The sequence below is a fragment of the Ranitomeya variabilis genome, chromosome 6, assembly GCF_051348905.1.
Source record: "Ranitomeya variabilis isolate aRanVar5 chromosome 6, aRanVar5.hap1, whole genome shotgun sequence".
NCBI lineage: Eukaryota > Metazoa > Chordata > Amphibia > Anura > Dendrobatidae > Ranitomeya > Ranitomeya variabilis.
In genome coordinates, this window is record NC_135237.1 from 114,338,505 (window position 1) to 114,364,884 (window position 26,380).

General features: G+C 43.1%; 1 protein-coding gene and 1 long non-coding RNA gene across 10 annotated transcripts in view; both read left to right on the forward strand.

The window, feature by feature from the left end:
- Positions 1-26,380, forward strand: part of RARB (retinoic acid receptor beta) — a 1,117,211-nt gene that overhangs the window by 700,193 nt on the left and 390,638 nt on the right. The window lies entirely within an intron of this gene.
- LOC143783495 (uncharacterized) lies at positions 674-25,655 on the forward strand. Of its 2 annotated transcripts, none has more exons than XR_013217210.1 (3): positions 674-744; positions 19,304-19,356; positions 24,947-25,655. It is a non-coding gene; the product is annotated as an uncharacterized LOC143783495 (long non-coding RNA). The 2 variants fall into 2 exon arrangements; XR_013217211.1 differs by lacking the exon at positions 24,947-25,655 and adding an exon at positions 21,566-21,673.

The following is a 26,380-nucleotide window of genomic DNA, read 5'->3' on the forward strand; positions in this document are numbered from 1 at the left end:
TTTCTACACAGTTTACTTCTGTCATAGTCTATAGTTGCCCTTATGGCCACTGTTTCTCCCAACATCATCACAACCCTGCTTTAACACTGCACTCCTGATTAACAAGTGTCCTCTATTTGTTCTGCAGTTCCGTGTCCTCTTTTCCCTAAGGAGTCAGTATACTTTACTCGTCCAATGTACTCAGTCCTGTTTAGGCCCATTACCTTCCACCGTTATAAGCTTGGGGTCTTGTGACTAAGAGTACGTTCACACAGGACTTTTTTGCTGTGTATTTTTGCTGCGTTTTTTTCTGCTAATTTTCAGCTGCTTTTTACAGTACCAGCAAAGCCTATGAGATTTCAGAAATCTCATGCACACACATTGGGTTTTTGATTGATCAGTATTTTCTGCTTTGCTGCGTTTTTTGGACATAGGGCATGTCACTTCTTTCAGCGTTTTTGCAGCGTTTTTTCACCCATTGACTTGAATGGGTGATGGAAAAAACGCTGCAAAAATGCATGTAGCATTATTTGTTGCGTTTTTTGTGCAGAAAAATCATGGCCAGCAGGAAGTGATCTCACAGCCAAGAGCTTAGGGGTGTGGTTAGAGAGGTGTGAAGAGCCATTGTGAGCCATTGTGAGGTGTGAAGAGCCATTGTGAGGTGTCCTGATTGTGATCTATTGTGAGGGAGTTTCTGGTAGTGAGGTGTTAGCCATGACTTGGTATAGGAGGATGAGCATTAATGTTTCCCAACTAATCATGGAGGTAATATTTTTTTTAATTTGTGATATATCTATTTATCCGATTGTTTGCAATGGTACACTTTGCGATGCTCATGTGCTGTTATGTACATGTTCATGTGTTCTGCATGTGTATGTTTGTATCTTCCTTGTCATGAATGTTGGCTTCATTTCATCTTGCATTTGGTAATTACTTTTTCATTTATTTTTCCAAGGTGGAAGCAATGCCTGTAATTTGGGATGTAGCTTGCCCAAACTACAGTGATCGTCAAAAAAAGGCCGATGCATGGCATGTAATTCGCCGTAAATTATTCCCCCGCTGGGATGAAGGCGATGCTAAGCTCCACTGGGTTCACTCAACTTTATTATCATGCACAAATAGACAAAAAAACGCACCAAAACCGCACAAAAAACGCATCTGTAAGCAGCTGAAAATTGGCATAAAATACGCAGCAAAAATACGCAGCAAAAATACGCAGCAAAGAAGTCCTGTGTGAACTTACCCAAAAAACGCACCAAATACGCACCAAAAAAACGCACCTAAATTAGCATAAAAATATGCAGCAAAAATATACAGCAAAAAAGTCCTGTGTGAACTTACCCTAAGTGTCTTCTCCTAAGACCTACTTCTGGGGGCCACTCTGTTTCTTAGTCGCTTGTAATATGGATCTCACTATCCCTTCTGTACAATCGCCTCTCATTTAGGTTTTGTAATGAACACCAGTAGGGAGTGTGGAGCGAGGCAGCAATCTCGCGTTAGAGCGTGCGGCTGAGTGCAAGCCGCACTTTAGTAGGACCTGAGACACGTGACCTCCGGAGGAGAGCTGCACGAGAGCAGGACCTGAGATGAGTGACCTCCGGGGGAGTGGCTGGAGGGGGAAGATAATGAAAGTGGGAGCCGGCGTCGCTGGTAGCGAGATCAGACAAGCCGAGTTCAGTAACCAGAGGGTAACGCAGTGCCCTAGGGATTAGGCAGAACAATGGTACAATACAAGCCATAGTCAGAAACAGAGAGCGGACCCAGTAACCAGGGGCGCAGACAAGAGGAAAGTTAGACAACTTAGCCAAAGGTCAGAACCAGAGAATACTAAGAAGTACAGAATCAAAATGCAGACACCAAGGGACAAGCCAAATAATACACAGGACAAGCACACAGAGGAACAAGTGGTATACACTAGGGTCGCCTAGGTCAGCTACTCAGCTGAGAACGGATGTATTATTGACAGAGAACCTGGCACCAGAGTGGGTTAAAATAGCCCTCCCCAAACCAAAAGGAGGCCAAGAAGAGTTAACCCCAACAAGCCCAGGACGGGGAAGGAAATCCTGTCCTGAGCCATGACAGTGTTTTTAAGAGTACGCTGCACTACTCAACTTGGACCTTTGGGTCTACTTATTACGCATTCTAGACCCTAACTATCTCGCTGACAGGAAATCATCACTTTCCCTGTTAATCATCCCCCACTCTGGGCTAGTCCCAAATAGTAACTTTAACTATCCCTACGGTCAAACTACACACATTACATCACATCACATTATATATTACATTTTACATTACACCACATAACAATATATAGGAGAGGAAAGTAGTAAGGAAGATATGTGTACACTCATTATAAGAAATTATACATTTTTATTAAAGACCATTAGCAACAAAAAAAATCAACATAGACAGAAAAATAAAAAACATTTGAAAATGTATAGACATTGGAATTGAAGGGCTTGAATATAATAGTCCAATGAGTGCTTCTTCATCAGGCAAACTATAACTAACATCATGAGGGAACCTTGGTATAGAATATGTTAAATCCACGTTATTAAACACCATAGAAAATATTTGATATAAATATACGAGTACAAGTACATATAAACTGGAAAATACAGTGGATGTAGAACCATACAATCAGCAGCAAACACAATGAATAAGTAATATGTATAATATTTACCAGGGTATGTTAGTAGTGCCTGTTCCAGCAGAACCCAACGTGTGTTGCTGCTCTACAGCAGCTTCATCAATGGTCACCTAAATAACTCTTGTAGGTTTGATGTAGCACCCCGCTAGTACTGCCTGCTGTGCCCACTCCCTTTACTGGTTACAAATTACACCACATAACATAATGACAATAACACTTGTTTCTTCAAGAAGGAAACGTGAGCGCCATGTCCATATTTTTACACATGCTGTGTGCCATGGTGGGTCATTGTGCGAAAGGGGCATGGATTGCGAGTCTCAGTGTTCTTCCCAATTGTTGGTCGTTATTGGTCTGTTGATTTTCTGTAAAGACTGACCACTTTGATACTATTTGTCAGTGATAAAACATTACCCATTAAGTAGGTATTTAAAGGGATGTTTCAGTTATAATCTATTGATCTTTGTCTGTTTATGGTAGTTTGTAGGTGTAATGCTATCAGCCAATCAAAAGGTCTTCCAAAAAATGGTTTTGTTCCCAAGGGTTTCTAAAACAAAAGAAAAACTGTCCCATTCAATCAAGTTGGTACAAATCAATTTGCTGTATGGGAGGCCTGAAAGTTGTCTCTTACCTGACGGCATCCACAGCTCTTTTGATTAGCCAGCTAGCATGACGTCACTAAGGCCGGGTTCACATTAGCGGATGTGTGCGCCGCGTATTCCTGCGTACCGATCCGCATGCATCTTGCATACATATATTTAACATGGCATACGCAGGGACATTTGTTTGCATCAGTCTGCATGTGTTTGCGTACGCATGAGTCGTTTCGCGGTGTGTGGCAAACGCAACATGCTGCATTTTTTGAGGCGTCAAATATGCACAGGCGTGCACATGCAGATGAGTGTGTCAAAGCCAAACATTACTGTCTATGGGAATGCATTGGTACGCTAGGACATGCATACACATGTGTTCGATACACACGCGTACTCCAGAATGTGCATGTCCAGGAAATTATTTCACCACCTCCACCATGCGCATAAACGCCGCAAACGCATGCACACGCAGCGGGGTTTTTTTTGCGTCATGCGTAAGATGATGTAGAGGAAAAATGCAGCATAAGCAAGCCTCTGCATGTGTTTTGGCATGTGTTTGCGCATGCAGATGATACGCTGCGCACAGAGACGCTAATGTGAACTTAGCCTGACAGGCCAGGTAATACATAACAAAATCAGATGAAGTAAGGAAAAAAATCACTTTAACCCCTTTCTGACATCGGACGTACTATCCCGTCGAGGTGGGGTGGGCCCATATGACCACCGACAGGATAGTGCGTCCAGCGCGATCGGCCACGCTCACGGGGGGAGCGCGGCCGATCGCGGCCGGGTGTCAGCTGACTATCGGAGCTGACATCCGGCACTATGTGCCAGGAGCGGTCACGGACCGCCCCCGGCACGTTAACCCCCGGCACACTGTGATCATACATGATCGCAGTGTACCGGCGGTACAGGGAAGCATCGCGCAGGGAGGGGGCTCCCTCCCCTGCAGCAGGCCCGGATCCAAGATGGCCGCGGCATCCGGGTCCTGCATGGAGGTGGCTGCACAGCGCCTGCTCAGAGCAGGCGCCGGGAAGCCTCCAGGAGCTGTGCATGTCAGATCGCCGATCTGACATAGTGCACAGCAAAGTGTCAGATCGGCGATCTTACACTATAACATGATGATGAACGAGCCGCCATACAGCATCATCAAAGAAAAAAATAAAAAAGTTATAGTCCTCAGAATAAAGCGATGCAAAAATAATTATTTTTTCTATAAAATAGTTTTTATCGTATAAAAGCGGCAAAACATAAAAAAAATGATATAAATGAGGTATCGCTGTAATCGTACTGACCCGAAGAATAAAACTGCTTTATCCATTTTACCAAACGCGGAACGGTATAAACGCCTCCCCCAAAAGAAATTCATGAATAGCTGGTTTTTGGTCATTATGCCTCACAGAAATCGGAATAAAAAGCGATCAAAAAATGTTACGTGCCCGAAAATGTTATCATTAAAAACGACAACTCGTCCCGCAAAAAAACAAGACCTCACATGACTCTGTGGACCAAAATATGGAAAAATTATAGCTCTCAAAATGTGGTAACGCAAAAAATATTTTTTGCAATAAAAAGCGTCTTTCAGTGTGTGACGGCTGGCAATCATAAAAATCCGCTAAAAAACCCGCTATAAAAGAAAATCACCCCCTTAGTTAGCGGAAAATTTAAAAAATGTATTTATTTCTATTTTCCCGTTAGGATTAGGGCTAGGGTTAGGGCTAGGGTTAGGACTAGGGCTAGGGTTAGGGCTAGGGTTAGGGTTGGGGCTAGGGTTAAGGCTACAGTTAGGGTTGGGGCTAAAGTTAGGGTTAGGGTTGGGGCTAAAGTTAGGGTTAGGGTTTGGATTACATTTACGGTTGGGAATAGGGTTGGGATTAGGGTTAGGGGTATGTCTGGGTTAGGGGTGTGGTTAGGGTTACCGTTGGGATTAGGGTTAGGGATGTGTTTGGATTAGGGTTTCAGTTATAATTGGGGGGTGTCCACTGTTTAGGCACATCAGGGGCTCTCCAAATGCGACATGGCGTCCGATCTCAATTCCAGCCAATTCTGCGTTGAAAAAGTAAAACAGTGTTCCTTCCATTCGGAGCTTTCCCGTGCGCCCAAACAGGGGTTTACCCGAACATATGGGGTATCAACGTACTCAGGACACATTGGACAACAACTTTTGGGGTCCGATTTCTTTTGTTACTCTTGGGAAAATACAAAACTGGCTAAAAAATAATTTTTGTGGAAAAAAAAAGATTTTTTATTTTCACGGCTCTGCGTTATAAACTGTAGTGAAACACTTGGGGGTTCAAAGTTCTCACAACACATCTAGAAAAGTTCCTTGGGCGGTCTAGTTTCCAATATGGGGTCACTTGTGGGGGGTTTCTACTGTTTAGGTACATTAGGGGCTCTGCAAACGCAATGTGATGCCTGCAGACCAATCCATCTAAGTCTGCATTCCAAATGATGCTCCTTCCCTTCCGAGCTCAGCCATGCGCTCAAACGGTGGTTCCCCCCCACATATGGGGTATCAGCGTACTCAGGATAAATTGGACAACAACTTTTGGGGTCCAATTTCTTCTGTTACTTTTGGGAAAATACAAAACTGGGGGCTAAAAAATATTTTTTGTGGAAAAAAAAAAGATTTTTTAATTTTCACGGCTCTGCGTTATAAACTGTAGTGAAACACTTGGGGGTTCAAAGTTCTCACGACACAACTAGATGAGTTCCTTAGGGGGTCTACTTTCCAAAATGGTGTCACTTGTGGGGGGGTTTCAATGTTTAGGCACATCAGGGGCTCTCCAAACGCAACATGGCGTCCCATCTCAATTCCAGTCAATTTTGTATTGAAAAGTCAAATGGACCTCCTTCGCTTCCGAGCTCTCCCATGCGCCCAAACAGTGGTTTACCCCCACATATGGGCTATCAGCGTACTGAGGACAAATTGTACAACAACTTTTGGGGTCCATTTTCTCCTGTTACCCTTGGTAAAATAAAACAAATTGGAGCTGAAGTAAATTTTTTGTGAAAAAAAGTTAAATGTTCATTTTTATTTAAACATTCCAAAAATTCCTGTGAAACACCTGAAGGGTTAATAAACTTCTTGAATGTGCTTTTGAGAGCCTTGAGTGGTGCAGTTTTTAGAATGGTGTCACACTTGGTTATTTTCTATCATATAGACCCCTCAAAATGACTTCAAATGAGATGTGGTCCCTAAAAAAAAATGGTGTTGTACGAGGGGCAATCCAAAAGTAATGATAATCAATACTAAACACAATGAATATAGTAAAAAAAAAATGTATTTTCTACATAGTCTCCTAACAAGTCTATACATTTAGTCCATCTCTTTTCTAAACTTAGAATTCCCTTCGAAAAAAATTCTTGATCTTGACCCTCAAAAAAATCCCCAACAGCGGTTATCACGTCGCTATTGTCGTCAAATTTCTTGCCCCGGAGGTGTTCCTTGAGCCAAGGAAAGAGAAAGAAGTCACTGGGGGCTAGATCTGGCGAATAGGGGGGGTGTTCCACCAGTTCAAAGCCCGCTTCTTGAATGGTAGCCATGGCAACTGCAGCTTTGTGAGCCGGCGCGTTATCTTGGTGAAACAGCACTCCAGCCCGCAGTTTGCCGCGCCTTCTCCCCTTGATAGCCTCCCGCAATCTTCTTATTTGTTCTGCTTAATAGGATCCCGTAATAGTGGCTCCCTTCTCCAAATAGTCCACCATAATAATTCCTTCAGCGTCCCAAAAAACGGACGCCATAACCTACCCTGCTGAGCTTGACACTTTGAATTTCTTCGGCGTCGGTTCGTCGGCTCGTTTCCATGTCATCGATTGTTGTTTAGTTTCGGATCAAAGTGGTGGATCCAGGTCTCGTCCATGGTCAAAAAACGTGACAAAAAATTTTCCTTGTCTGCATGGAACTTTTCGAGATTTGCTATTGAAATGTCAACTCGTTTCTTCTTTTGCTTGTCGGTTAACATTTTTGGCACCCAACGCGCGGAGACCTTTTTCATATGCAATTCTTTTGCAAGGATTCTTTGAATACTGCCATATGAGATCCCTGTGACCTCAGCTACATGCCTGATAGTCACTCTTCGATCTGCCAATACAACTTCTTCAACTTTTTTCACGTTTTCTTCATTGAGGGACGTGGATGGGTGTCCTACACGATGTTCATCTTCCGTCGATGTTCTTCCCAGCTTAAATTCCTTGGCCCAGCATGCAACTGTGGAATATGGAGAAGAGTCCCCCAATGTTTCCACCAAGTCGCTGTGTATGTCTTTGGTAGTCATTTTTTTCAAGCAGAGGTATTTGATGACAGCTCTGAGCTGTTTTTTTTCCATTTTGATGTTCACTCCTCGGCAGTTCATATTCAAATGAATGTAGCTCCTGGGAATCGTGGTCTATTTAAGTGATTTTTTTTCCTGGACTAGTGAGTACCTAAGAGAGAAGAAAACATTTTATTTTAATTTCTGTGTGCAATCGAAATTACCGATTATCATTACTTTTGGATCGCCCCTCGTAAAAATGAGAAATTGCTGGTCAACTTTTAACCCTTATAACTCCCTAACAAAAAAAAAAAAAATGGTTCCAAAATTGTGCTGATGTAAAGTAGACATGTGGGAAATGTTACTTATTAAGTATTTTGTGTGACATATCTCTGTGATTTAATTGCATAAAAATTCAAAGTTGGAAAATTGCGAAATTTTCGCCAAATTTCCGTTTTTTCCACAAATAAACGCAGGTAATATCAAAGAAATGTTACCACTGTCATGAAGTACAATATGTTACGAGAAAACAATGTCAGAATCATCAGGATCCGTTGAAGCGTTCCAGAGTTATAACCTCATAAAGGGACAGTGGTCAGAATTGTGAAAATTGGCCTGGTCATTAACGTGCAAACCACCCTTGGGGGTAAAGGGGATAAGGGTATGTGTCCTCGGGCCGTATTACATCCGGAATAGCTGCGGATTGAACGCTGCGTAGAGCCGCAGCGCTCAATCTGCAGCGTCCAGATGTTACAGCATAGTGGAGGGGATTTTATGAAATCCCGTCTCCACTATGCATGCAAACACGCACCTGGCGGCCCTGCGTTTCCAGACATGCAGCGCGTCTTTTTAGAACGCAACATGTCCGTTTACCTTGCAGCGACGCTGCGCCGCCGCAAGGTAAAACACAGGGCCCTATGTGTGGGGTGCGATGATTCCGGATGTGTTCAATGAAGACATCCGGAATCACCGCGTCTATAGAAGGGGGCGGCGCGAGTTTTCCGCTCCGTTCAAAGCGCCGGCCATCCTGAACGTGGACACATACCCTAAGGGTATGTTTCCACGGTCAGGATTGCATCAGGATTTGACGCAGGTAAAATCTGCACCAAATCTGCACCTGAGGTCACTGGCAGGTCACCTACGTTTTTCATGCGTTTTTTAATGTGTTTTTTCACGCGGATTTGTGTGTGTTTTTGTAAGCTCAATAAAGATATACAAAAAAAAAAGAATTGTGATGTCATTTATTGTCCAACCTCTTCATTTACATACTCCATTTAAGAATATATACACACACAGCTAGATAGATAGATAGATAGATAGATAGATAGATAGATAGATACGTTAGATGGATACAATAGATATACGATACATATCTATCGTATCTGTCTATCTATCATATTTATCTATCTATGGATCTATCATTTATCTATGGTATCTATCAATATATCTGTCTATTATCTACCAATATATCTATCTATAAATGTATCTATATATAGATATATCGATAGATATATTGATAGATAGATAATAGATGTTAGATAGATACGATAGATAGATGGATACGATAGATATCTATCATATCTATCTATTATATCCATCTATTGTATCTATCATATCTATCTATCTATTGTATCCATGTATCATATCTATCTATCGATATATCTATCTATAAATACAGTGGGACAAAAAAGTATTTAGTCAGTCAGCAATAGTGCAAGTTCCACCACTTAAAAAGATGAGAGGCGTCTGTAATTTACATCATAGGTAGACCTCAACTATGGGAGACAAACTGAGAAAAAAAAATCCAGAAAATCACATTGTCTGTTTTTTTTATCATTTTATTTGCATATTATGGTGGAAAATAAGTATTTGGTCAGAAACAAAATTTCATCTCAATACTTTGTAATACATCCTTTGTTGGCAATGACAGAGGTCAAACGTTTTCTGTAAGTCTTCACAAGGTTGCCACACACTGTTGTTGGTATGTTGGCCCATTCCTCCATGCAGATCTCCTCTAGAGCAGTGATGTTTTTGGCTTTTCACTTGGCAACACGGACTTTCAACTCCCTCCAAAGGTTTTCTATAGGGTTGAGATCTGGAGACTGGCTAGGCCACTCCAGGACCTTGAAATGCTTCTTACGAAGCCACTCCTTCGTTGCCCTGGCGGTGTGCTTTGGATCATTGTCATGTTGAAAGACCCAGCCACGTTTCATCTTCAATGCCCTTGCTGATGGAAGGATGTTTGCACTCAAAATCTCACGATACATGGCCCCATTTATTCTTTCATGTACCCGGATCAGTCGTCCTGGCCCCTTTGCAGAGAAACAGCCCCAAAGCATGATGTTTCCACCACCATGCTTTACAGTAGGTATGGTGTTTGATGGATGCAACTCAGTATTCTTTTTCCTCCAAACACGACAAGTTGTGTTTCTACCAAACAGTTCCAGTTTTGTTTCATCAGACCATAGGACATTCTCCCAAAACTCCTCTGGATCATCCAAATGCTCTCTAGCAAACTTCAGACGGGCCCGGACATGTACTGGCTTAAGCAGTGGGACACGTCTGGCACAGCAGGATCTGAGTCCATGGTGGCGTAGTGTGTTACTTATGGTAGGCCTTGTTACATTGGTCCCAGCTCTCTGCAGTTCATTCACTAGGTCCCCCCGCGTGGTTCTGGGATTTTTGCTCACCGTTCTTGTGATCATTCTGACCCCACGGGGTGGGATTTTGCGTGGAGCCCCAGATCGAGGGAGATTATCAGTGGTCTTGAATGTCTTCCATTTTCTAATTATTGCTCCCACTGTTGATTTCTTCACTCCAAGCTGGTTGGCTATTGCAGATTCAGTCTTCCCAGCCTGGTGCAGGGCTACAATTTTGTTTCTGGTGTCCTTTGACAGCTCTTTGGTCTTCACCATAGTGGAGTTTGGAGTCAGACTGTTTGAGGGTGTGCACAGGTGTCTTTTTATACTGATAACAAGTTTAAACAGGTGCCATTACTACAGGTAATGAGTGGAGGAAAGAGGAGACTCTTAAAGAAGAAGTTACAGGTCTGTGAGAGCCAGAAATCTTGATTGTTTGTTTCTGACCAAATACTTATTTTCCACCATAATATGCAAATAAAATGATAAAAAAACAGACAATGTGATTTTCTGGATTTTTTTTTCTCAGTTTGTCTCCCATAGTTGAGGTCTACCTATGATGTAAATTACAGACGCCTCTCATCTTTTTAAGTGGTGGAACTTGCACTATTGCTGACTGACTAAATACTTTTTTGCCCCACTGTATCTATATATAGATATATTGATAGATAGATATATCGATAGATATATATATTGATAGATAGATATATCTATAGATAGATAATAGATAAATAGATAATAGATAGATAGATACGATAGATAGATAGATAATAGATAAACAGATGATTGATAGATGATACGATAGATAGATACGATAGATGGATCACACAGGCGAGAAACTCGGACGAGTCTCGCATCTTAATACCCGGCACTGCCACCGGCACTCGGGTTCGGGACATGCAGCTGCATGTATTTCTATGCAGCTGCACGCTCCACTCCCGAGTGCCGGCGCCAGTGTCGGGTATTAAGATGCGAGACTTGTCTGAGTTTCTCGCATGTGTGATCCCAGCCTTAAATAAAGACACACACACAAAATATGTGTAGGGCCGGGGTCACACTCGTGAGAAACTCACACAAGTCTCTCACTTCAGTACCCGGCACTGCCACCGGCACTTAGGAGCGGAGCGTGCAGCTGCATGTATTTCTATGCAGCTGAACGCTCCAGTCTCGAGTGCCCGCAGCAGTGCCGGGTATTGACGTCGGCCTTAAACACAATATGTTTAATTAAAAAAATGAAAAAAAAACATTTCTGCGCCAGAGGGGGAAAGCTGGGGGCCAATATTTGTAGCCTGGGAAGGGGGTAATACCCATGGCCTCTCTCTAGGCTATGAATATCAGCCCGCAGCTGTCTGCGTAGCCTTTACTGGCTATTAAATTAAGGGGACCCGCAAAAAAATGATGTGGGGTCCCCCTATATTTTATAGCCAGACAGATAGACAGCTGCGGGCTGATATTCATAGCCTAGAGAGGGGCCATGGTTATTGCCCCCCTGGCTACAAATACCAGTTGCCCCAGAAATGGCACATCTTTAAGATGCGCCAATTCCGGCACTTAGCCCCTCTCTTCCCACTCCCCTGTAGCAGTTGGATATGGGGTAATAAGGGGTTAATGTCACCTTGCTATTGTAAGGTGACATTAAGCCTGGTTAATAATGGAGAGGCGTCAATAAGACGCCTATCCATTACTAATCCTAGAGTAGTGAAAGGGTTAAAAAAAATAAAGACACAGGTAGAAAAAGTATTTTAATATTCTTAATTTTACCATACTTACCATACTCGATCACCTGCATAAAAAATTAAAATAATAAACCAACCGTATACTTTCCGCCGTAGTCCAATTAATAACGAATGTCCCACGACGATCTCCCCATAGAACAGTGACATCGGGTGATGTCACCACTCTATAGGCCCTCCAGTGACACACTGACAGGAGAAAATGGCTCCTGCAGTGTATCACTGAGGTTACCTTAGTTCAGAGTCTCACTTTATGGCAAACCTGTGTTGGAATTTCCCACACAGCAGTGCCACAAGTGAGACTAGGGACTGTTTTCTCACAGGGGCAGATGAATACATTGTGGAAGGATACCTTCTATGATTGTATTCCTGGAGCCCCTGGAGAGCGGTCACATCAGCTGATGTAGCTGCTCTCCACGGAAGATCGTCGTGGGACACTCGTTTTAATTGGATATCTGCGGATCAGGGAGTATATTGTTTGTTTATTATTTTATTATTTGTTACAAGTGACACTGGCTTTGGGGATCAAGGTGACAAGGTGATGGTGAGTATGTACTGTATGTATATATATATATATATATATATATATATATATATATATATATATATATGTATGTATTGTATGTATATGTATGTATTGTTTGTACTGTATGTATGTACTGTATGTATGTTATGAATGTTGCATGTTCTGTATGTATGTACAGTATGTTGCATGTTGTATGTTACATGTTGCATGTCACATGTTGCATGTCTCATGTTGCATGTCATATGTTGCATGTCACATGTCATATGTTTCATGTCATATGTTGCACGTCACATGTTGTATGTCACGTCATATGTCACATGTTGCATGTCACATGGTGTATGTTGTATGTCGTATGTTGCATGGTGTATGTTGTGTGTTGTATGTGCACACAGTCTAGACGCGTCCGGCTCTGCTACATCTGGATGCCTGACATCCAGATGTAGCAGAGCCTGTAGATGATCGCCGGAGATAACTCTCCAGCGATCACCTACACTGCATCGTTCTCACAATCAGCTGATCAGGTGTTTGTGAGAACCAGACTAGTGATCGGAGATAACTCCCTGTCACGTGCACGGCAGTTCTCGCGATGAGATAAGTTATCTCGAGAACTGCAGTGGACGAGGGACTTCCGGCTGCGGGACAGGTGAGCCGGCAGACATGCGTAGTAAGCTGCGGGTACAGAGTTTCTATGCATGTGACTAATCATTAGATGCGGTTTTACCGCATCTAATGATTGTCTATGGGAGATTTACGGCGCGGCGACGAAGCGTCGCCGCACTGTAAGCAGACATGCTGCGTTCTGAAAAGATGTGCCTCATGTCCGTTTACGCGGGTCTGCCGCCTGCGTGTTTTACCGCATAGTGGAGACGGATTTCATGAAATCCCCTCCACTATGCTGTAACGTCTAGACGCTGCGGTGTTTGACACGCAGCGTTTCCTGAACGTGGAAACATACCCTAAGCAAAAATCTTGAAAAACACTTTCAATGTTTACTAACAATCAATAAAATGTGTGTGTGTGTGTGTATGTATGTATATATATATATATATATATATATATATATATATATATATATATATATTTATAATATATTACTGCTGAAGCTTTGCTTCATCAGAATCAAGACATCATGATTTTCTCCTGATAGGCATATTATGAAGGCAACAAGAGCATTTGTGTGGAGGTTAGAGGTTTAGATAGTGTATTACAAATTATATTTCTGAAAGAAGACCTCAGACTGAAACAGTGTTCCCAAATAACACCATTTCCACCACCTGATTTCATGGACTTTATGTAATTTGCTCTGACTTCCCTGCAATTCTGCTTCCTGTTCGCTTCTATTCTAACTTAATCTTGTTATTTTAGATTTTACCCTGCTTTCTCTCCCTCGGTACTCTTCTCTCCATTTCATACTAACTCTGCATTCCATTAGCATGAGGGGCAAATATCATATCTTTGTTCTGCAGAGGACAATGTGATTACCCTTAGGGGCATAAAAGCAGTGTGGCAGATCTGTGAATTGTGATCTGCATTATAACTGTGAGACAGGACCTGTGTGATCATCAACAGTAGCTGCGGTAAGAGTCAAGGTGACTGGCTGCAGTAGTGACTAGTGTTGAGCGATACCGTCCGATACTTGAAAGTATCGGTATCGGAAAGTATCGGCCGATACCGGCAAAGTATCGGATCTAATCCGATACCGATACCCGATACTAATACAAGTCAATGGGACTCATGTATCGGACGGTATTCCTGATGGTTCCCAGGGTCTGAAGGAGAGGAAACTCTCTTTCAGGCCCTGGGAACCATATTAATGTGTAAAATAAAGAATTAAAATAAAAAATATTGCTATACTCACCTCTCCGACGCAGCCTGCACCTTACCGAGGGAACCGGCAGCGTTGTTTGCTTAAAATTCGCGCTTTAACTTCCTTACGCGAAGTCCCGGCTTGTGATTGGTCGCGCGCCGCCCATGTGGCCGGGACGCAACCAATCACAGCAAGCCGTGACGTAATTTCAGGTCATTCAGGATTTTAAAATTACGTTCCGGCGTTGTGATTGGTTGCGTCGCGGTCACATGGGCGACGCAACCAATCACAAGCCGTGACGTCACGGGAGGCTGGACACGCGCGCATTGCTGTGATTGGTTGCGTCCCGGCCACATGGGCGGCGCGCGACCAATCACAAGCCGGGACTTCGCGTAAGGAAGTTAAAGCGCGAATTTTAAGCAAACAACGCTGCCGGTTCCCTCGGTAAGGTGCAGGCTGCGTCGGAGAGGTGAGTATAGCAATATTTTTTATTTTAATTCTTTATTTTACACATTAATGTTGTTTCGATACCGATACCCGATACCACAAAAGTATCGGATCTCGGTATCGGAATTCCGATACAGCAAATATCGGCCGATACCCGATACTTGCGGTATCGGAATGCTCAACACTAGTAGTGACCGATTCATGTCAGTATGTCACTGCTCTACCAGTAAGAATGGAGGCCAGGAAACTTCAGTGCCTGTGAGAAGCAGATTGGAAAGATGAGTTATTTAAAATGACTTAATGCTTTTTTTTTATAACATTCTTAATTGTGTGTTTCTGACTTTAGTTAAAGAGGTTGCAAGAAAAAGAAGAGGTATGAAAGTGATACATAGTATTTGTTAATTAAATGGATAATTTCTGTTAAATATCACATTCCTAGCCGAGATCATAACAAGACATCATGATTTTGTGAGTTATGACATCTACATACATACTACTGTGCCACCTGCTGTGTAAAGCAACCTAGCAAATTTTATTGTAATGTCCATGGCCACCTAGTGTGCTGAGTCCTGATAGACATTTATGGATCTTCTTACATTTACATTTTTAAGGAAGGACATACTATGGATGTCACACAGTAAGCATCTGCTCTGTTCTCGACTCCATGTTACCTGCAGGTAAATTAAGAAGAAATTGTAGTGTCAGTTGCCAGAAGGGTAAGTAGACAAATCCTGCTCAAAGCAAGGCCCTAGCAGCGAAATAAAGGTGGATACATGAAGGCATAAAATAATGAGATAAATATATCTAAGAAAAAGATATTTGATATGCTAGAAACAAGCAAACAACTTTAAAATAATTGATAGATTTGAGTTTCATCTCTGCAAGCTTTGCCTTTCTCCAAAGCCGAGGTCTTCTGACCTCTGTCACTCTCTTCCATTTACATCTAGATGGTGCCTATGACCTGAATGTTTAAAATGTGAATAGTGTTGCTGGGTCTTTTGGACTATCCAGGAACCCATATTTCTTTATGTTACTCATGTCCTCATTGGGGCTCACAGTCTAGATTGCCTATCAGTATGTCTCTAGAGTGTGGTAGGAAACCAGGCAACCTGGAGGAAACCCACACAAACACCGGGACAACATACAAACTCCTCGCAGATGTGGTCCTTGAGGGGATTTGGACCCAGGACCCCAGCGCTGCATGGCTGCCGTGTTAACCACTAAGCCTTTTTATCCATATTCATCTTTGAATATACGTAGAGTAGAGGAGGATGAGTTAATGGAGAGTCCTTTCCTAGGAATCCTCATCTTCTGGCTACAGTGAAGAGGAGTATACAATTAATGTCTCTCCGCCTGGAGGACCTGTCCATTCCTGCATTACGCAGATAGCATACTCATTTGGATGAATACGGTGTAATGTGTAATTTCTCCTGTAGTAGTGCTGCTTGGGTATTAAATATTTTCTTCCAGATCACAGATTACAGCTGATTGCTGCCGGCTTCTGGAAGGGCTTTCTTTGTCGTCTGCCTATTCTCAAGGGACCGCTATAACACCTATAGTTTGTTCACAGCAGAGAACCCCTCTAACAGTGAAAATTGAGGAAACATTTATTTTCCAGTATATAAATTGCATAACATTTCATTGGTGAAAAATGCGTCATTTTTGTAGAAAAATACTATCACCTTATTAATGGAAATATAGAAATAGCCTCTTCAGAGAAGAAGTGGGCTCGATCACCAGCACCACTTATTGGAAGTATCCTAAAAGTCAGTGTCTATACTTTAAAAGTCTATTAGCTGAAACACATTGGTTTGCACATTATGAATTTCTCATGGTGACCAAGCACATAAATGTTTTTACATTGGACTAATAAACGCTAGATTTTACTTTTTCTACTTCTTTTTTTTCACCGCTAGAGACATTTCCCTGTTGCATTTAAAAGTCATTATTGACCCCCTTAACGAGCCTTGCACATAACTTAGGAGAGGAAGCCAAACCAGAAACTCCATTTGCAGTCACATGTTTCGAGGCGTGTGCCCTTCCTCAGTGCGAAGCAGGAGATCTGATTTAGCTAGGTGAGAGGCCTTTGACTGACATTTTAAGGCGGAACATTTCTCCTTGTGCAAAGTGCCAAGCCGTAAATATGTAGCTTTGAAGATTGCATATTTTTATTCTGTTTGACATATGATCAATACAATGGTGCATGCCAAGACAATATTTTCTTTAATTAGTTGCCCTCATGAGTATGAATTATGTAAACCTATCCCGATGGGTTTATTTTAAGAACTGGAGTAGTCTATCGATTTTCAGAAGACAAGCCTGTTCTGTAAGTTTCAGCAGAAGGAGAATCCTCTATGGTTCTTGTACTTTATTGCTGGTCTCTTGTGATATTTGCACAATGTGTTAATTCATTTTTGTAGGCAGAGTGAGGTTTCCTAATTAAGAGGACTCATGAGTTCACTGTTGCCTGCCAGTCATAAATATTTTACATGGAAAACTCAATCCACGCAGACTCCCACACATCTCATTCATAGGCTGTGATTAAAAAATAAAGTTGGAGGTTTTTCTCCATCGGAAAGAAGGACTTGAGAAGCATGTAAGCAGCATCAATTTCAGTGCTTCTTTAAAATATTGAAAAGGGGACTATTCAAACCTAGTGTTATACTATCACACAGCACAAAGTTCTGAGTATTTCTCGAAATTCATCATCAAGATTTCTTCAGGGTAAACAATGTCGTTTCAGGCACTCAGAGATGGTTAGACTACATTCATTGTCTATGCTGACATTATATGTGTATCTACTCCACATGCTTGTGGGAAATATGTTTAATTACAAATAACAACCAAAGAATAGACCATTTCTAGCATCATTATTTTTAATTGACTTAAAAGGTATGGACACTTTCTTGACTTCTGTTTTGCCCTAAGCCTTACTGTCTTGATCTAATCAGTCATAAACCTGCAGGCAGTGCTGGTGTAGGTGGCTCTGGTGGTGGAAGAGGTGGAAGATTTAACTGGATGGCGCAGGCACTACACAACCAGGGATGCTAGTGTGGCTGGGACCTGTGCCGCTGCTTTGCCAAACAGAATGGGTGTGTGTACTGTCCAGCAGCTTAGCAAGGGTAATGCGCTCTGTGCTGTGGCCAACAGGGCAGTACCAAACCTTATTTAAATAGTTTCCAGTTATTGTACTTGATGTGCTTACACATTGTACTTTGGTGCCATTAATCTGTTGTCATCCTGTTCTTGAGTCGACTTGTGATGCTCACCTATGTCCTGTCTCCATGATACCTGCTGATTTGACCTCAGCTTGTTTGACATTGCCTTTGAATGACCTCCTTGTACCTAGCCCCAGCTCAGTATTGCCTTTTGATTCTGTTCCTGGTTCTGTCCCTTTTGTTACTAACTTGTGACTATTCTTGCTTCAGGCTTGCGTCTCTGGCCAGCAACTACTCCCTGGATGCAACCTAAGAGCCCCCATTGTAAGCCCAGATCACTGTAAATGGTGAAGGCTGGGGTTCCCTTGGGATCTGCTAGTGCCAAGTATATATGAAGTAGCTTTTTTTGAGCTGAGGGCATCAGACAGACTTAACATGTCCATTATTTAACCTTGCTGTGACTTTTTCCTCAACTCTGTCCATATCTATAAAGGTGCTGAAAGCATGTCCAAACATGAAAAAGTGTCCAATGTTTATATTGCTAATTCATAAGGACCTTAAAGGTCCAATCTGAGGATTGGGTGATAAGAGATTGGTGTGGGGTCAAGTTTGTGTTCCGCATTTATCCCTGGCTACAAGTGGTGGAGGAGTCAGGCATAGATAGGGCACTGAGCATTGTCCAAACACATCCTTTGAACAGCTTAGCATTCATTACTATGCAACGCAGGAAAATTTAATTTTTTCTTATGTAGGCTGGACAACAGGAATGTTGTGGAAGGTTTTTATAGGAGTGATTAAAAAGTATGAAATTGTGGTAGGATTGATTACGTAAAGGAGATCTGATCGGAGGTTTCTGCTAAAACCACAGAGACAGGGCATGCTGATATTTAAAAAGCACTGCACGCCCCAGAAATGGTATGTTTCCTAATCACATTGTGTGAATAAAAAATCGAGTTTACCATTAGACATCATGTGTTAGCAAAGTTGAATAACTGGGCGTGGAAGCCTTGACAATGCAATATACCTCTGTGCTTTACATCTGTGCTTAAGAGTTGATTCTCCTATAAAAGTATTCTCTCATGGCCATCTGTCCATAGGACTAATGGCAGTACAGATGTAAACACATAACAAAAGCAGGGCTGACTCCAGGCAATGGGCATTTATTAATTTACTCAATCACTGCTAGACCACCTGGCCCTGCAAACCTTATGTCACCGAGGTTCTCCCATTAAGAAGATGCAATAGCTTTATTATGATTATGACATTTTATTGAAGCTAATATCACACTCTGATGGGGTTTTTTTTTATGCCGTGAACACTGCAGAAATTTGCACAATCAATCTGCTTAGTGCCATGGGGCTGTGCAAAGCAGATCAGCCACTAAAATAGTTCTGCAATTTAGTTGTCATTCAATAAAAAATCTATTTGCTTATTTTGGCTTTTTATTACATCTAATATTTTGTGTCCCTCATTTTCTGCTTTTGTTCCATCGTCTTTCTTTGAAATATTCTGGATTCACAGAAGTTCCCTTAGCAGCATGCCATGCCTTTCTGTAGTGCCCAGCTGTCACTGCGGTAAGCTCACTTTTAGGTTAAAGCATATTTTATCCTTAATTGCTATATTTGGTTCTCACGTTATTATAGCGGTTCCTTGGGGTGCATTTAAATCCACCTTATTGTAATAGATTAGGGAATATAATGGCTAATGTGTCTAATGTAGAACAAATGACTGTAATGATTTATGATGCAGCACTTCAGTTTTATTGAACATAAGGATCATTGTACTAAAATGGATGGTGTATTGCTAGTTTAGCATAAAATACTGAATAACACATCCAAGAAAGTGAATGGATCATCCAGTTCATAATATGCTGCCCCTTCAGATGAGAGGTCTTTAATAAGCAGGAGTGTCATTACACTTGAAAATGTATGTATAGGCAGTCCATTATCTGAGCTCAAGCCGGTCTAGGATGCTCTGATTATTAATGCACATGAAAGTACAGTGCGGCTTCATCTCTGGCTTTTTTCCTCTTTTTATTGCTGAGTGGTAAGCATTGAACTTCCATTAAACAACTATAATCAAATACTGGACAGTATATAGGTCTGGAAACGCTAGAGGAGATTTACTAAGCTAAATGCACCAGATGTCTGGCTTCTTTTGCTCAAAAAAATGGTGTTTATGCTACATTTATTATGTATCTTGGACCATTTTTTAAGTTTATTCGACAAGGGCATCTGACTTAGCGGGTTTGGCTGGCAGGCATAGTGCATGGTCTTACATGTGACATTGTGCTCCAAAATTATTGGCTCAAAGTAAGCCGACTAATAGGTGGTGTCATCATAGACTAGACAGTCTAAATGTACCAGATTTATGAAACCGCCTGAACCACTATCTCTGGTCTAAGCTTACAATTTATGAAAATGAGATTAATTGTAGTAAATTTGCCCCTACTGTTGCCATAGGTCTGACAATCTGATGAATACAGTCCATTTTGTGAGTTTAGGTTTTCTTTGTCCAATATTAGTTTTACTTTACATAAATGACAATTGATCACTATATATAATTAATGATAATTGTCACAGAGGTAACTCGCATACCCTTTCAGCGCCTTTCCACTTTCCATGGTCACCTCACGGCTTTTCAGCATGTTGCTTCCATTTGACCTAAGGGAGTTGCCGGTCAGCAGCAACTGCTGTATCCTGCAGAGATTAGGTTATTTGGCCTATCCTGTGCCAGCAGGTCCTATATTCAGCAGCTTCCCCCATCACTCTCTGCCCAAATGTTGGTTCCTAGTCAGATCGCTCTGCTAGTGTCCAGTTTGTGCTCATGTGTTTGTTTCTCCTGATGTTGACCTCTCTTGTATTCTCATCCTGTCTGACCTCTCTACTCCTGGCCTCGGCTACGTTTCCTGATCCTATGCTGCCTGCCCTGACCTAGGACTGTCTCTGACCATGCCTCTTTCTTTGCCCTTCTTTATCTCGTACTTGTGCCTGTAAGCCCCCTGTCAGCTTCTGCAGTCTGGGGGATTGCCCTGGAGTGGTACCTGGGGTTTACTGGCAGCCCAACCTATCCTCACCACCAGAGGATCTAGTGAGTACCCAGTAGACACCTAGTCATGCCACTCCATGGTAAGCCCAGCTTGTAGCGCAGTGGGTCCACAGCTGCCAGCATTATATAGTCACTGAGAATCAGCGTAACAATAGTATTAGGGTTACAATCATTGTTCCCACGATAGCCATTGTTAAGATACTCAAAACAGAACACCATAAAAAATGTCAGCCACAGTACATAAGGTTAGTCAGTGCCGTGTAGTAGGGGACACAGGATAGGGACTCAGAGAGGTCTTTATATGAGCCCTTTGCTGTCCAATAACTCATGATAATTCACAACTGCACCACCTTTTGAGGTAGAAATGGGCCCCTTACCTCTTGAGCACATGTGCGGTGGCGCCAATGATATGTCCACCACTGTTGCCATATAACACATCTATCCATGGTGTCTCCAGACTAGTACTAATGACAACGCCCTATAATCAACCACCGGTCCCCTATGACTGGGCTGCCTTCAGAATCTATACTGTACATAGGCAAGGTGGTAGTGTTGGAGCCAACATATATGGCCAACCATAGAATCTACAGATCCCCATATATAGTGTCACACACAGATTCTCCATTTAGTGCCAGTCGCTGGGCATCATACCACACACAGGACCAGTCACATATTGTACAATACCATTCCCTGTATTTTATTACCCATGTAATCCCTATATTGTACCTTTCACAGATCACCCATGTAGTGTCCGTCCCGCCTTGCTAGCTACAGTGGGTATTGCCAGCTATTACCCTCTGCAGCATTGTTTCAGTGTCTACTTGGAGGGAGCCACATGTGAACAGCAACATGAGAGATAATTGCCGTACAGACTCGCTAAGTGATACTAGTAATGTTACAACTGGGGCCAGTGATTGCTGCAGTGACCCGTTGGCAGCTTAGAAACAAGGACTGGCATTGCAGGGGATTACGGTAAGCAATTACCAGTACTTCTCTCCTTTTTTTTAATGGACTCAGACAACCCCTTTATCCTATTTGTCCTTACACTGTCATGAGCTCAATGCCTAGGAACAGCAAGACTGTGCTAAATTTATGCCCCACTTACCATGATTGATGGGTGGGCTGATCTCCATCACTTTACCATTGTCTTTATTGGGAAATATTTAGGATAATAAATATGCAGTAAGTCATCTGAAACACATTTTATTTTAGCATACCTCCAGTTTTACACCCAATACAATAGTAAATGATTGCCTAGTTCATTATAGGGAATGAGGTAATATTTACTAAATTGCTACAATCCTAAAATGGAAATATAAAGTGATCTGTCATTAGTGGTTAATGAGTTGTGTACATTGAGTGCAATCATACTGTACAAGAACTATAACATATTAAATAAAGAATATAAATAAGCAACCTAACAGTGATATGCACTGCACTTTCCTGTTTGGGGATAGAAAACATTATTTGCAAAGTATAAAATCAGCTTCTAACCTCATTTTGGAGAAAGGTGACACACCGTCTGTTTAGCCCTTTTTCTATCGTACCTGAAATGGCAGGAAATCCATAAAGAATAGGGCTCAGACTAATAACCTACTTTGTTTCTTATCTTGTTATTGTTAGTTAGAGCACAGTAATGGGCACACTTAGAAGCCCTGCTATCATTTACTTTTGCCACAAGGCTTCAAGTCTGGGATGTGATCTGATTATTAGGAGTGTTAAGTAAGCTATGGGCCGTTAAATCTCCAGTCTGCTCTTCAGGTTAGACGTCTTCCCGCACAGGTTAGAACATGATGGGCTATTATAGATTGGCTGCTCTGTAAAGTAAATTTTATAATTGTTTTGCAAATGGAATTGAAAGTGAGTGAGAAAGAAATAAACAAGGGAAGATTTAGTGGCATTTTTCAACGGCATAATATAAAGGGTTGAGAAGAATTTGTGGATAAGGTAGAACATTTGTAACTAATTTATTAACTTTGTAACAAGAACCATTAATAATATGATCCAATAGTAGCAGCTTCCAGTAATATGTTTTTGATTACTAGAATTCTATGCAAATAACCTCTGTATGGGTTCCACTCTCTAGTAGCCACTTGGATACACAGCGGCACAGTGTTTTTTATATCAATAATAATAATCTTTATTTTTATATAGCGCTAACATATTCTGCAGCGCTTTACAGTTGGCACACATTATCATCGCTGTCCCCAATTGGGCTCACAATCTAAATTCCCTATCAGTATGTCTTTGGAATGTGGGAGGAAACCGGAGAAACCGGAGGAAACCCATGCAAACACGGGGAGAACATGCAAACTCCTTGCAGATGTTGTCCAGGGTGGGGCTTGAACCCAGGACTCCAGCGCTGCAGTGCTATCCACTGAGCCACTGTGCTGCCCCAACAACATAAAGTTTATTGTTCATCATAAGCTTTATAATGCCATCCTCCCCAGCCATCTCACCTCCTCCTCACAACTGTTCCTCCACATACAGTCCTTTTCTCCAGACACACACGGCCACATAATGTCCTATCCTGCTCCCACCTTCTAATACTCTGTCTGCTACTCCTCATTGTTGGTGACATATCCCCAAATCCTGGCCCTCCTCAACACATCCCCACTCTCATTGCTAACCCCCTGCACGATCATCTACAAGTTTTCGCATTCATGATAACCTCATACACATTCATCCAGCCCCCGATCCCCCTACTTGGGGCACTACGGAACGCACGCTCTGTCTGCAACAAACTGTCCTTTATCCAAGACCTCTTCATCACCAACAAACTCTACTTCCTTGGCATCACTGAAACCTGGTTCACCCTCTCTGACTCAGCCTCTCCTGCTGCACTTTCCTATGGCAAGTTCCATCTCTTTCACACCCCTCGCTCCAGCAAGGAGGAGTTGACTTGCTCCTGTCTGATACCTGCTCCTTTACCCCAATTCCGCTACCACCCTCCGCTACTCTTCCTTCGTTTGAGGTGCACTCCATCCGCATCTACTCCCCCTCCAACCTCCAGATGGCTGCCATCTACTGCCCAGAGAACTAGCCATCTCCACCTTTCTCAACCACTTCACCACCTGGTTACTTCATTTCCTCTCTGCTGACATCCCCACTATCATGGGTGACTTCAATATCCTCATTGACACTTCCACCTCAGCTGCCTCTAAAATTTTATCGCTCACTGCCTCCTTTGGCCTCACTCAATGGTCCTATGCGGCCACTCACAAAGATGGTCACACTCTGGACCTTATCTTCACCTGCCTGTGTACCCTTACTAATCTCACTAACTAACCCCTCCCCCTGTCTGACCACAACCTACTGTCATTTTCTTCCCTCTCGTCTCCTAATGTGCAACCCCCCACTCCACAAACTCAACCACCCTCGCAGAAATTTCAAACACCTCAATTTACAATCACACTCTGAGTCCCTTCTCCCGTTTACAGAAATAGCTTCCCTTCATGACAAAGATGCTGCTGCCACTTTTTATAAACAACCACAATAACAGCAACACTTAATTTCACAGCCCCCTCACGCATAGCAAAACTCGTACAATCAACAGGCAGCCATGGCTGACCAGCCTGACCAAAGAACTGAGACTGGCTTCCAGGGTTGCTGAGCGGAGATGGAAGAGATCCCACTCTACTGAGCACTTCAACGCATACAAGCAGTCCCTCGCCAGTTTCAAGTCCACGCTCACTGCTGCAAAACAAACTTACTTCTCATCCCTCATATCCTGTCATGCCCTCAGCCGCAGGCCCAGTCTCCGCTGTGCAGGGAGACCGGCGCCTATCACACACCCTTACTCACCCTGTCCGTGGCTCCAGACGATCAGCGGCTTCTTTCTCTGCTAGGAACCTGCATCCTCTTGGCAGGTCTCCTGGAAATGCTCTTAGGAGCCGCGCCCTGCTTCCTGCACATACTTGAAACAGCAGGACACCTGTTCGTTATTAGGGCTGTCTGTGTTGTGATGCTCTGTGTATAAAAAGCACCCTCCCCTTAAGGGAGGTGCTTGGGCAATGTGTTCATTCCATTGTTTGTGGCCTTCTGCTCAGGCCACACTCTGCTGTGCTCTGCTCTGTATAGTTTTAATTTTGGTTGCTAATCCCTCTGTCTCCTCAGTATCCTCCGCTGGCAGTTCTCTATTCTGGATCCTCCTGGACTCTCCGGTTTCCACTTCAGGCTGGCTAAGCTGCTCCTCACTGAACCATCCAGATTTGGCTGCCGGCTGGATCAGCCTTTCCAAAAACTTCACAGAGCTTCCAGGATCCTCTTCATTGACTGAGCCTGAGTTCCACCATCTTGTTTATACGGTCTGTACGGGTCGTCCCTCTGGTCCGGGTACTGCGGCATTTTGGCCATCTGGTGTTGTGACGGGGGAATCCCTGTATAGGGGTACACCTTGCCCGGTGCTCCACTACATGGTTCTGTGTTGTGGTCCAGAGGGTTCCTCTCTCAGGCACCTCTTTCTGTTTGTTTTTCATTTAAATAAATACCTTTGCTTTTTGGAAGCACATTCTCCTGTCTCTTGTGTACCGGGTATACAGCTACCACTGCTTCATCAGTGGTCTAGTGAGTCCACTATATTTCCCTACGCCCTGTGGGCGTTACAGTTTGCCCAAGCCATGGACTCCGCTGATACCCGATACTCAGTCCAGAGAGAGTTGGCTACGCTTTGTCAGAGTCAGGATCAGCTAATTGCATTCATGCAAACTCTGGATACCCGCTTATCCACCCTACAGGCTGCCGAGTCCACTAACGTGACCCAGCTAGCAGAGCTCCGTCTGGAATTCAATCGCCAACATGAGACGCAGACCCGCTTGTTGGACTTCATGACCTCTGTGGATGATCGGTTAACTAAGGTACAGTATCCGACGGTTGAACCCACCATGAGACCCTGTCCTCGTCTTTGCAAACCTCCTCGTTACTATGGTGACCCCAAGTTATGCAGAGGATTTCTCAACTTATGCTTGCTGCATTTTCATTTTTTGCCTCAGCATTTTCAGACAGACATGGCCAAGGTGGCTTTCCTTGCCTCTCATCTGGAGGGAGAGGCTTTAGCTTGGTTCAACCCCCTAATGGAGCGGAATGATCCCATCGTGTCTAATCTGCAGGTATTCTTGGTCACGTTCCGCAAGATATTCGATGAGCCTGGTCGTGCCACATCTGCCATGGAGTCTCTCTTCGATTTGCAACAGGGCTCTCTCTCTGTCGGTCAGTATGCCATCCGTTTCCGCACCTTGGCTTCGGAGCTCCAGTGGACCAATGAGCCCCTGGTCGGAGTCTTCCGGCGGGGGTTATCTGGAAGAATCAAGGATGAATTGGCAGGCAGGGACCTACCCGAAACCCTGGATGATCTCATATCCCTTGCCATTCGGATTGACCTGCGTCTTCAGCAGCGCTCCAGAGAGAGGCTTCTCGAGAAGCAATTTCCTCATCCAGCATCTTCTTCACCGAAACCTCGGTTTCCGCCTTGTCCTGCTCCGGTCTTTAAGGATGAGCCCGTGGAGCTTGACCGCGTAAAGGTGAAGAGGAATCAGCAGGAGGAGATTCCCT